The sequence below is a fragment of the Schistocerca piceifrons genome, chromosome 6 (assembly GCF_021461385.2).
Source record: "Schistocerca piceifrons isolate TAMUIC-IGC-003096 chromosome 6, iqSchPice1.1, whole genome shotgun sequence".
NCBI lineage: Eukaryota > Metazoa > Arthropoda > Insecta > Orthoptera > Acrididae > Schistocerca > Schistocerca piceifrons.
The window spans coordinates 321,829,627-321,843,161 of NC_060143.1; the positions used below are offsets into that span (position 1 = coordinate 321,829,627).

General features: G+C 42.8%; 1 protein-coding gene and 1 non-coding gene across 4 annotated transcripts in view; both read left to right on the forward strand.

Moving 5' to 3' along the window:
* Window positions 1-13,535, forward strand: part of LOC124802849 (sodium-coupled monocarboxylate transporter 1-like) — a 235,068-nt gene that overhangs the window by 36,707 nt on the left and 184,826 nt on the right. The window lies entirely within an intron of this gene.
* On the forward strand, window positions 12,972-13,046 carry Trnas-cga. The gene has a single exon. It is a non-coding gene; the product is annotated as a tRNA-Ser (tRNA).

Consider the following 13,535-nt stretch of genomic DNA (forward strand, 5'->3'; position numbering starts at 1 on the left):
CATTATGGAGCCACCACCAACTTCCGCACTCCTTTGTTGAAAACTTGGATCTATGCCTTCGTGAAGTCTGCGCCATACTCGAACCCTACCATCGTCACTTAATAACTGAAATCGGGACTCATCTGACCAGGCCACGGTTTACCAGTCACCTAGGGTCAAGCCGGTAGGGTCACGAGCACAGAAAATTGTCTGCTGCCATAGACCATTAATCCCAAATTTCGCCGCACTGTCCTAACGGATACGTTCGTCATACGTCCCACATTGGTTTCTGCGTTATATCACGCAGTGTTGCTTGTTTGTTAGCGTTGAAACTGTACGCAAACGCCGCTCCTCTCAGTCGTTAAGTGAAGGCCGTCAGCCACTGCATTGTCCGTGATTAGAGGTAATGCCAGAAATTTGGTATTCTTGGTACGCTCTGGACATTGTGGACCTTGGAATATTGAATTCTCTAACGATTTCCGAAATGGAATGACCCTTGCGTCTAGCTCCAACTGCCATTCCGTGTTCAAAGTGTGTTAATTTCCGTCTTGCGGTTATGATCGCACCAGAATCCTTTTCACGTGAATCACCTGAGGACAAATGACAGCTCCGCCAATGCGCTGCCCTTTTATACCTTGTGTTTGCGATAGTACAGTCATCTGAATGTGTGCGTATCGCTATTCCATGACTTCTGTCACCTCAGTGTGTGCTATGGAGGATTTCGCCTTGGCTTCCATTGGACCTGTGGTAATCGAGAGCACCATGACAGCTGTAGCCTGCGTGAGTATTATTGCAGACCAGTTGCATCCATTCATGATGTTCTCCCCGACTGCATTAGCATATTGCAGCAAGATAACTTTTCCTGTCACAAGCTAAGGATCACGCTACAGTGGCTTGAGGAGCATGATAAGAACTCAATTTTATGCCTTGGTCACAAATTTCGCCTGATCTGAACCCTGTGGAAGACATCTCGGCGCTGCTGGGAGCCAGCTCTATACCCACAATGTACGTCAGTCGCGTGGCCTCTGGTACCACACAGCTCCGGAAACCTACCAGGCACTGGAAAGTCGCTATTGCATTGCGTTTCAGTGGTGGACAAGCACGGCACTAAGCAGATGGTCATAATGTTTGGCACATCAGCGCCTTGTACTCTAGTTTGTACCGTGATCCAGTTTTGTGTTTTCCCGACTGCCTCGGAAATTCCCAAATTCTCCATCTTTTCATGGCTAGGGGAGATTAGTTGTTGGGCAGTTTTTGCACTGAAAGATCGTGCTTTGGTTTCAGATTAATTTTGGTTTGTAATCTCTGTTTAGCTTTTCGGTAGCTGACCAGGCCATTTTACTGTAGATCTTTTGTTGATTGTCCATCTCACCATTTCATGAACTAGCATAATACTTGATCAGAGCACAAACTCGAGAGGAAGACCTAATTACGGCTTTAACGGAAAATAAGTGGACGTCGGCAGGATACTTAGAAAGGCTAAGGTGCGGTTGGTAGACCAAGGAAGATCTTTGGTGGATTAAAAAAAAGAAGGAAATATGAAAGCGAATAGATGAAGACTGGTGTGCATGGAGAAGTGTTGAGAGGACTGCTGTTTAACAGTGATTATCGGATGAATGTAAGCCCGAAGACTAGTACGATGCATCTCCCCTTTCTAGTCTATTCTGTGTAAGTCTCCTCATCTCCGCGTACCTACTGCAAGCTATATCTACTCGAACTCACTCACTGTACTGAAGCCGAGTCATATTCGCTGCCTCCCTCCTCCCCACACCGTCTCCCCTTCTCGTCAGCGCACTTCACTCCATAATTAAACTTATGATTCCTTGATGCATCCTCATGTGTCACAATCAACTGATTTCCTTTTATAGTCAAGTTTTGCCTTGACGCACTTTCCTCCTCTATTCGATACTGAACCACTTAATTAAATGTGTGATCTTGTTTTGTAGGACCAAAACCTCCTTCATTCCCCGAATTAATTCACTGACAGTATTTCTTGACATCAGCTGTTTTAGGTGCAGATCTGCTACCTAATAGTGACATCTGAAAATTCGTGTCGGACCTGGAATCGAACCCGGATTTCCTGTTTATTGCAAGTGGTCGCCTCTGCCACTTCGGCTATCTGGGGGCGCTCCCCTAACCGCCCCCGAGGTCACTCTGTCTACATCCTGATATCGTAGTCCACTAAATTCGTCACCTAACGCTTGCAAAATTACTTGGATTCCCGCAACGGAGAGAATTAAACAACTAGGAGTCGAGACCAATGTTGATATCGTCGTGTGCCTGCCCAGATCTCTAAAAAAAATTCGGATCTCACTATTAGATCATAGATCTGTACCTAATACAGCTGACGTCAAGGAATACTCAATCTGCGAATTATTTTCGAAAATATTTCGTGCATCTGTGTATCGTCAACAGCTCTTTCGGATATTCCCTTTCAAAAGAACCATCTAGGTATTTACCTGGAGCGATTTAAGGAAATCACGGAAAATTTGAATCTTGATGACTGAGCTCGGATTTGAACAGTCGGCTCGAATGCAAGTCCAGTCTGCTAACCATTGTGCCACCTCGCTCCGTGATAGTACGGAAGGCGGTACTTATTTAGTTGGTAATGTTCTTAACTTCTGGGGCGCGGTATCTCATTTTTGGTCTCTTTTGAAGTATTTGTTTACTTTCTGAAAAGAAGTGTTGATGAATGAAGTCTCTCACAAACCGAACCAGCATTTTCGGAGATAACTGACTTTACTAAACTACTCCTTGCAACACAAAAAATAATCTCAATAAAGATGAGGTCAGAATATTATTTAGTACACCTTACAGTGCAGCACGAAAGAGGTAAATAACTTTCATCTAATAATTTTTACCTCAAAGCCTTCCTCTTCTGATTCCTATGTATCAGACCAGTGAACGAACTGGTTGACACCTCGTTTGACGGCGAGTAACCGATCAACTTACTACAATTCTTACGGAAAATATTGCGTAAGCTATTGAAGAATTATCGGTTCAATATTTCTCAGGAACGCCTTAGTTTCATTTAAAGAAATAAGCAACGAGAGGACGCGACTGACCTTCGATCGTTCGCCGTACAACAGTCCGTCACCAGCCTCTCATATCTGAAGCCTGAAATAAAACTCTGAAACCACAATGAATAATATCTGCTTGAGAAGGATCTCAATAGACGATAGAATTCAAATAACTCACACGGCACTCTCGTATCACCCATGAACAGTAATTATTCAGCTGAATCAGCATACAGAGCGAACCCTATATGATGCGTACAAAAACATGAGAAGAGAGAAACGGAAAGAAAGAAATCCAAAGGCAGTAGTAGAACAGTTCTCCCAATTTTCTCCTGCTGTATCACCAAATTGCATCATATTTCCTTTAGTAACTACATAAAGTGTAAACACTAACGTACACTTCATTAACTATTACACATTTTATCTTTTCTCCTCAAGGTGAAAATTTCAAAAAGCATAGAATCAGAATACTGGTTCTTTCTTAGACTGTAAAAATTTCAATTACTTAAAAAGTAACATTAAATATTATATTAAGCGAGTTATTGAAACAGCTTTTTTTTTCAACTTCCTGACAGATTAAAACTGTGTGCCGGACCGAGACTCGAACTCGGGACCTTTGCCTTTTGCGGGAAAGTGCTCTACCAACTTTTTTTTTTTTTTTTAAAGGGCCTCCCATCTCCCCTTCTAGCCCTTCCATTCGCTCTCCTTCATGCGCCTTCTTCGGCGAGCTTCAATGCCACTTTTTTTTAATGGGTTATGAAACTGAATTGCATCTTGAAGACAATGTTAGAAAATTGAAATCCGAATGGATTACCGTGAAAATAACTCTCTCTATAATACTGTTGACTGCATTAACGGAACGCAAAATATTCTTCCATTAGAATTGAAACAAAAATGAGAGAGAAGCAAAAGTAAAAACTAAGAGAGGAAATTAAACTTCTTCAGTGATGCACGTCTTATGCATTAGAATAGTTTTTCCCTACTATTCTTGTGCTGTGGCATGACTCCTGTTACTTTTTGGTAAAACTTACTTTCTCGGGGTTCTGTTGAGGCCTTCACAGCTACCGTATTGGCCTCGGGGCACACGAGGTCCCCACCGTACTTCACCCTCAACAGCAATCCCCTACTTTGGCAGTCTATCTTGTTCCGTCGATTTCATATTATTTAGGTATTAACCGATGCCTTGTTTCTGAAACAAAATTTGCATCATATTTCCGAACTTCTTTTTATGGTCTTTGTATCGGTATATTTTGAAGTATTCGTCTTTCATATATTCTCAATATTCTTGTAGATTGTCATTGCCTTTGTTGTTGACAACATAATTGACAAAATTTCCGAATAGCCACAAGATGACATTGTTTTTTTGTGGTGGAAAGGAAACTTCTTCCGGGAAGAGTATATCGTGTAGTGTGATTTCTCTCCCATCGGTCCGTTTGAGAAAAACGACTTGCAATACAATGTCATTCCAAATATTCTTGTATACATTACAGATGAAGCGGTGCTTTAAGGAGTCCAAATTGTGATATTTTTGGCACACATTGGTTGCATGTAGTCCTATTGAATACAGTTTTTCGTTGGTGCTAATTATGTTGTTGACAACTCTGTACCATGACGCTTGCACTTCCGTAGTCAGTGTTTTGTTATTTATATTAATCCATATTTTTTTCTAGGTTTTGTTGGGATACTTCAGCTCCATTTTATTTTGGTTTTCGCATGATTGTAACTTCCCTAGTATATATTTACTTGTCCTCTTATTTTTGTCAGTTAAAATGCATGTCAAGTAGCTTAATTCTACATAAAAATCCTTAATATGCTTTAGGTTGTAATTTATGTTGTGAACATCTACTGACGGCTGTATGCTTCCGGGTTTAAGAAGGTCAAATAGAGCGGCAGTTATGCCGTTCGGCTGCGTCTCTGTAAGTTTTAGCGTTCTTTTAATGAAAAGGGCAGTGTTTTTCCTCCGAAGGTCTGTCGGCCCTAGGCCTTCGTTTTTGGGTCTCGATGTAGTCGTTCCTACTGCTACTCTAAAAATATGGCCTTTCCAGACGTATTGATAGATTGTGCTCATTATAGATTTCACTATGTCTGGAGGTGTTGGTAAAATCTGAGAGACATATGCAGTCTTCGAAAGAACTGCACAGTTTATTAGTTTAGTTCTTTGCTTGATATTTAAGTCTCTTGTTTTATGCAGTATTAAGCTGCCTCTGATTTTTCCTAACACCTGTTTCCAATTAGCAGCCGTTTTTCTTAATGGGCAACCGTAAAAAGTTATGCCCAAAGCAGTGTGACGGCCCATCCTGTTTGCCCACGGTAGCTGCGCATTGTCCAGACCCTGTAAATTTATAAAGAAACTTTTCGTTTCATTTATCCTCGCACCAGTTACCCTGCTATAAAGCAATAACTTGTCCGTTAGCTGGCCACAGTCATAATCGCTCCTTACTAGAACTCCCACATCGTCAGCGTATGCATTTGTAACCGTCTTCAGCCCAGCTATTGTTATGCCTTCTAAGGTTGTGTTCAAAAGCCGTAAAAGGGGTTCCAGAGAAACCACATAAAACAACATGGACAGGGGACTTCCCTGAGGAACTCCACTAGATATCAATACTTCATTAGTATATTGTCCATTCATCGAGATTTTGGTTCGTATGCCTCTGACGATGTTCATTAAAACCGCTAAGTTGCCTTCATTGAAACCCGTGTGTTTCAAGGTTCGGAACATATATCCATAGTTGACTCTGTCAAACGCTTTAGCAAAATCAATGAAGGCCATGCTTCCATTCGCTGACGATGATGAGAAAACAGAAATAATGTCTCGATATTCACATACAGTCTTAAAAATGGTACGTCGAGGGAGACACGTCTGGTGGCATCCAATGACTTTTTCTAAAATCGGTCCCATTCGTTCTTTAATTACACGTGCAACTACCTTGTAATCTGAGTTCATTAGACTGATCGGCCTCATTTTAGTAATATTTTTCGCGTCCGTACTCCTTCCCTTTGGAAGTAGTACAGTTACACTTTCCTTGAAAGCAGCAGGAATTTCCTCTCCCCTCAAGACGTCATTAACTACTTTCGTGAACTGGGAACCTATTAGGTGCCAAAAGGTCCTATAAAACTCCACAGGCAAGACGCCTGGGTCGGGAGACTTCCGTGAAGGTGAAGATTTGAGTATATCAAAAACCTCGTCATTCGTAATTTCTAACGTTAAACATCTGTTCTCCTCCTCTGTAACAACTGCCTCTATTCCGGAGTTCTGTAAAAACTCTTGTACTGAGTTTTCGTCAGTAGCATTTCCAGAATATAATTGCTGAAAAAATCTATGTGCTTCATTTAAAATATCCCTTTTTTCTGTTAGGACTCTGTTATCTTCCGTTCTGAGGCTGGAAATAAAATTTCTTCTTCTGTTTTTTGTGTGTTGTATCAAGTGGTAGATGGAGGTGTTTTCTGCCTCCACCGTCGTTCTATGTGTGATTTGATTTGTAATCCCTCCAAATGTACCCTCTTTATATTTATCATTTTGGCTTTAACGATTTTAATATTGATAAAGACGTCTTGATACATTGGTTGGTTGTAAAGGTCTCTTACGCACATTGCCCTTTCTTTGGCGTAACATATCAGCGCTGCTCTTATCTTTTTCTTAGCGGCCATAGTCCACCATTCAATAGTTGTTCTATATTTAGTTTTTTTTTTGGTCATCAGTCTACTGACTGGTTTGATGCGTCCCGCCACGAATTCCTTTCCTGTGCTAGCCTCTTCATCTCATAGTAGCACTTGCAACCTACGTCCTCAGTTATTTGCTTGACGTATTCCAATCTCTGTCTTCCTCTACAGTTTTTGCCCTCTACAGCTACCTCTAGTACCATGGAAGTCATTCCCTCATGTCTTAGCAGATGTCCTATCATCCTGTCCCTTCTCCTTATCAGTGTTTTCCACTTATTCCTTTCCTCTCCGATTCTGCGTAGAACCTCCTCATTCCTTACCTTATCAGTCCACCTAATTTTCAACATTCGTCTATAGCACCACATCTCAAATGCTTCGATTCTCTTCTGTTCCGGTTTTCCCACAGTCCATGTTTCACTACCATACAACGCTGTACTCCAGACGTACATCCTCAGAAATTTCTTCCTCAAATTAAGGCCGGTATTTGATATTAGTAGACTTCTCTTGGCCAGAAATGCCTTTTTTGCCATAGCGAGTCTGCTTTTGATGTCCTCCTTGCTCCGTCCGTCATTGGTTATTTTACTGCCTAGGTAACAGAATTCCTTAACTTCATTGACTTCGTGGCCATCAATCCTGATGTTAAGTTTCTCGCTGTTCTCATTTCTACTACTTCTCATTACCTTCGTTTTTCTCCGATTTACTCCCAAAACACTGTGTACTCATTAGACTGTTCATTACGTTCAGCAGATCATTTAATTCTTCTTCACTTTCACTCAGGATAGCAATGTCATCAGCGAATCGTATCACTGATATCCTTTCACATTGTATTTTAATTCCACTCGTGAACCTTTCTTTTATTTCCATCATTGCTTCCTCGATGTACAGATTGAAGAGTAGGGGCTAAAGGCTACAGCCTTGTCTTACACCCTTCTTAATACGAGCACTTCGTTCTTGATCGTCCACTCTTATTATTCCCTCTCGGTTGTTGTACATATTGTATATGACCCGTCTCTTCTTATAGCTTACCCCTACTTTTTTCAGAATATCGAACAGCTTGCACTATTTTATATTGTCGAACGCTTTTTCCAGGTCGACAAATCCTATGAAAGTGTCTTGATTTTTCTTTAGCCTTGCTTCCATTATTAGCTGTAACGTCAGAATTGCCTCTCTCGTCCCTTTACTTCCTAAAGCCAAACTGATCGTCACCTAGCGCATTCTCAATTTTCTTTTCCATTCTTCTGTATATTATTCTTGTAATCAGCTTCGATGCATGGGCTGTTAAGCTGATTGTGCGATAATTCTCGCACTTGTCAGCTCTTGCCGTCTTCGGAATTGTGTGGATGATGCTTTTCCGAAAGTCAGATAGTATATCGCCAGACTCATATATTCTACACACCAACGTGAATAGTTGTTTTGTTGCCACTTTCCCCAATGATTTTAGAAATTCTGATTGAATGTTATCTATCCCTTCTGCCTTATTTGACCGTAAGTCCTCCAAAGCTCTTTTAAATTCCGATTCTAATACTGGATCCCCTATCTCTTCTAAATCGACTCCTGTTTCTTCTTCTATCACATCAGACAAATCTTCACCCTTATAGAGGTTTTCAATGTATTCTTTCCACCTATCTGCTCTCTCCTCAGCACTTAACAGTGGAATTCCCGTTGCACTCTTAATGTTACCACCGTTGCTTTTAATGTCACCAAAGGTTGTTTTGACTTTCCTGTATGCTGAGTCTGTCCTTCCAACAATCATATCTTTTTCGATGTCTTCACATTTTTCCTGCAGCCATTTCGTCTTAGCTTACCTGCACTTCCTATTTATTTCATTCCTCAGCGATTTGTATTTCTGTATTCCTGATTTTCCCGGACATTGTTTGTACTTCCTCCTTTCATCAATCAACTGAAGTATTTCTTCTGTTACCCATGGTTTCTTCGCAGCTACCTTTTTTGTACCTATGTTTCCCTTCCCAACTTCTGTGATGGCCCTTTTTAGAGATGTCCATTCCTCTTCAACTGTACTGCCTATTGCGCTGTTCCTTATTGCTGTATCTATAGCGTTAGAGAACTTCAAACGTATCTCGTCATTCCTTAGTACTTCCGTATCCCACTTCTTTGCGTATTGATTCTTCCTGACTAATGTTTTGAACTTCAGCCTACTCTTCATCACTACTATATTGTGAGCTGAGTTTATATCTGCTCCTGGGTACGCCTTACAATCCAGTATCTGATGTCGGAATCTCTGCCTGACCATGATGTAATGTAATTGAAATCTTCCCGTATCTCGCGGCCTTTTCCAAGTATACCTCCTCCTCTTGTGATTCTTGGACAGGGTATTCGCTATTACTAGCTGAAACTTGTTACAGAACTCAATTAGTCTTTCTCCTCTTTCATTCCTTGTCCCAAGCCCATATTCTCCTGTAACCTTTTCTTCTACTCCTTCCCCTACAACTGCATTCCAGTCGCCCATGACTATTAGATTTTCGCCCCCCTTTACATACTGCATTACCCTTTCAATATCCTCATACACTTTCCCTATCTGTTCATCTTCAGCTTGCGACGTCGGCATGTATACCTGAACTATCGTTGCCGGTGTTGGTCTGCTGTCGATTCTGATCAGAACAAACCGGTCACTGAACTGTTCACAGTAACACACCCTCTGCCCTACCTTCCTATTCATAACGAATGCTACACCTGTTATACCATTTTCTGCTGCTGTTGATATTACCCGATACTCATCTGACCAGAAATCCTTGTCTTCGTTCCACTTCACTTCACTGACCCCTACTATATCTAGATTGAGCCTTTGCATTTCCACTTTCAGATTTTCTAGTTTCCCTACCACTTTCAAGCTTCTGACATTCCATGCCCCGACTCTTAGAACGTTATCCTTTGGTCGATTATTCAATCTTTTTCTCATGGTAACCTCCCCCTTGGCAGTCCCCTCCCGGGGATCCGAATGGGGGACTATTCCGAATCTTTTGCCAATGGAGAGATCATCATGACACTTCTTCAATTACAGGCCACATGTCCTGTGGATACACGTTACGTGTCTTTAATGCAGTGGTTTCCATTGCCTTCTGTATCCACATGTCGTTGATCATTGCTGATTCTTCCGCCTTTAGGGGCAATTTCCCACACCTAGGACAAGAGAGTGTCCTGAACCTCTATCCGCTCCTCCACCCTCTTTGACAAGGCCGTTGGCAGAATGAGGCTGACTTCTTATGCCGGAAGTCTTCGGCCGCCAATGCTGATTATTTATCAAAATTTAGGCAGTGGCGGGGATCGAACCCGGGACCGAAGACGTTTTGATTATGAATCAAAGACGCTACCCCTAGACCACGGGTACCTTCCATATTTAGTACGCATCCTTAAAACAGACTGCCTAGTTTCTTGCATCTCTAAAGCTAGAGCGTTTTCAGAGAGGGTATTGATACCTAACTTCCATAGTGGGCGACCCCAATATGTCTCTTGCCTGGTTAATTTGATGCTGCACCTCACTCCGAGGTGGTCAGAGAAGGCAGCTGGTATCACCTCGATACTACTGACTTTGGTGTCTAAATTGGGGGTGACATATATTCTGTCGATTCTACTCCGTGTAGCACCAGTGATATATGTGAAGCGAACCAGCATCGGATATATTATTTCCCACGCATCAAAAAAACCACTTCATGTTGGTGACCAACCCCTGCAGTTCTTAGGAGAAGTTAAAATTTGGAGGCTGATCCTTTTTATTTAAAACGCAATAAAAATTTCCGCCAATGACAATTTCTGCGGGGTTTTCTTGGAGTAGAAATAAAATGTCACTTTTAAAAAAGGCTGTCCTCTCTCGTCTCGCATTGTTGGCTGATGGTGCGTATAGGTTTATAAAAGTGGTGTTAAAAATTTTGCAGCTAATTCCCCTCCCCGACTCTAAAAGACACACGTTTGTCATCTCGATCCCTTCTATAGCTAGGATGGCTGTTCCACACGCGTTTTCTAGAGCCACATTCAACACCTCTTTGTTCCCTGAAACATACAACTCTCTGACATTAACTTCCTGCAGCAAGGCGATATCTGTATCTGACTGATACAGAAAGTCCTTCAGTGCAGCTGCCTTTGCTTGACTCTGAATTTTATTTATGTTTAGGGTGGTCACGTTATATGTATGTTCCACTGTGAGACGCTACAAGACAGTAAATAGAGGACACGTTATTGGAGCCGCGTACAATAACTTCTGTTTAGATACATATAGTTTATTTCATTTTACTTTTATTCCAATGACGGTTTTCCTTCTTTTTGTTCTTTCTTCTTAGAGCTCAGTGTGACAATTTTTAATAAAAAAATTCTTCCTCAAATGCACCTTCCGCCTCCATTGCATCGGTCTGATCCTCCTTTTCGTCCGCACAGTTAAATCGTGTCGCGGTGATGTGTCCATGTCCTTGTCCAAGTCGGGTTTCATTGTCCATAGCTGATGTCGTATTGTCATGTAAGGGTTCAAATGTTCCGTGTGGCGTTTCAGTCCGTTCTTTTTCTCTTGTTCCGATCCGAACACTCGCCGACCGGCTGCCTTTTGTGTATATTCGTCCTTCTTTTCGGTCTCCTGTATCTTCCTCAGCCGCTCTCTTAAAGTAGGGGCCAAGTTCCCTGCAGCTTGATGTGCTTTCGTCTCTTTCTATTTTTTGATGATTTTGGTGAAATCGTCGGTGAAACCTGTGGTGAACTTACTGGCGATTCCATGGAAGGTCGAGGAGAAGTCACCTGTCCCGCCTTCGTGGTGGAAGATTTTTTAGCTCCGTTAATTTCGGAGTCAGCCGTTGCTGCTGTTTCTACGACACGTGAGATGGGTGGTGTCATTTGTTCGTCTTCTTGCGCCCCCCATTTTCCTTTGACGTTTCCTGAACCTATCTGTAGTGTCCTGTCATCTGTGTGGTCGTCAGTTATTTGTTGCATCACTTCCTCTTTATGTCAATCCACTGTAGTTCCCTCTGGGATGTTGGCCCATGCATGTGTAACTACCGCTTCGTACTCTACCATGTCTACATCAGGTATTATCGATGAAGCTTGTCGCTCGTGGGAAGAGTTGTCAGAAGGCAAGTGCGGTGCGCCCTCAGTGACGTCATTACTGGCCAGTTTCTGATTGTCATCGTTAGTCAACTCCGCGGTGCTTCCCGTTTCCGTGCGCGCGTCGGAAGGTCCCGCCTGTTGATAGGGTGCCCGGCCAGCTGCCGCGGCAGCGTACGTCACTTGCATGCTTACAGCTTCTCCTGGGACAGCCGCCTCGTTAGTCGGTAACTGAGGAACACGCCTTCTACTGCACTCACTTCTGACGTGCCCTGTGGCGTTACATAACGCACAAGTCCGTGGCTGCCCATCATACATTATGAGAGCGCGATGGCCACAGATATTCAAGTAAGAAGGGATATGTGGTAAGAGCTCAATCTTAATCTGTCTAACTCCATTCAAAACCGGAAACATATATTGCTCCGACCATTTTTCTGCAATATTAGATATAACCCTACCATAGGGCTGAGGAGCAGCATTGATTGCTCCGGCAGGGACCTCGAACGGCAGTTCGAAAACTCTCACTGTTCGAATGCTTAGCCCAGCATGGGAAACAAGAACGTCACTAACGGTTCAGTCTGTATGATTAAATTTCATTTTGCCACCACATTTGTCAACTATCGAGGAGCACAAATCAGAGGAAATCAATTTCAAAAAGACAGAATTGGAAACAAAAGAAAGATGAACGCCAATAATTTCGTCTCCTGTGATCTTAACTGTTTCTGAAAGCTACCTTTTTATCTCAAAAGTCTTTAGTCTTTTACAGGTCCAATCAAAAGTGAATCTAACCGTGTCTCTTCTTTCACAGTTAATTTCGTTCATTTTGTCATTTTAAATCACTGAAAGATGCAAAGTAAAGAAAGCGCTCTACTGGCCTTCGTAACAGCCACACAGCCGCTGTTTACGCCAGCCCTCCTAGCGCTGCCGCCACACGTCCGTCCAGCTCGGCGGCTGAGCTACCCAAGCACGACTCACGCCCCGTTCTCACAGCTTTACTTCCGCCATTACCTCGTCTCCCACATTCCAAACTTTACAGAAGTTCCCCTTGCAGAACTAGCACTCTTGAAAGAAAGGATATTGCGGAGACATGGCTTAGCCATAGCCTTGGGGATGTTTCCAGAATGAGATTTTCACTCTGCAGCGGAGTGTGTGCTGATATAAAACTTCCTGGCAGATTAAAGCTGTGTACCGGACCGAGACTCGAACTCGGGACCTGTGGAAGGTTGGAGACGAGGTACTGGCAGAAGTAAAGCTGTGAGGACGGGGCGTGAGTCGTGCTTGGGTAGCTCAGTTGGTAGAGCACTTGCCCTCGAAAGGCAAAGGTCCCGAGTTCAAGTCTCGGTCCGGCACACACTGCGCACACACTCCGCTGCAGAGTGAAAATCTCACTCTGGAGCTTTTCCTTCTTTTTTTTTCTTTTTTTTTTTTTTTAACGGAAGGAAATACTTCCTGAGGGAGGCGTTTACCACATGGGGTGTCAGCGAGGAAAAGGTTCATACAAATTGGCTCTGAGCACTATAAGACTCAACTGCTGAGGTCATTAGTCCCCTAGAACTTAGAACTAGTTAAACCTAACCAACCTAAGGACATCACAGACATCCATGCCCGAGGCAGGATTCGAACCTGCGACCGTAGCGGTCTTGCGGTTCCAGACTGCAGCGCCTTTAACCGCACGGCCACTTCGGCCGGCAAGGGTTCATACAGTTCTGAAATCGCGTTTAAAGTTTGTTGGAAGTCACTCTTCCCAAATACTGAATGAATATACCCAGCATCATTTGCTTGCAGTGAGCTAGAATTCCTCATGACATGTACACACTTTCTAACTGTGATACATGTATT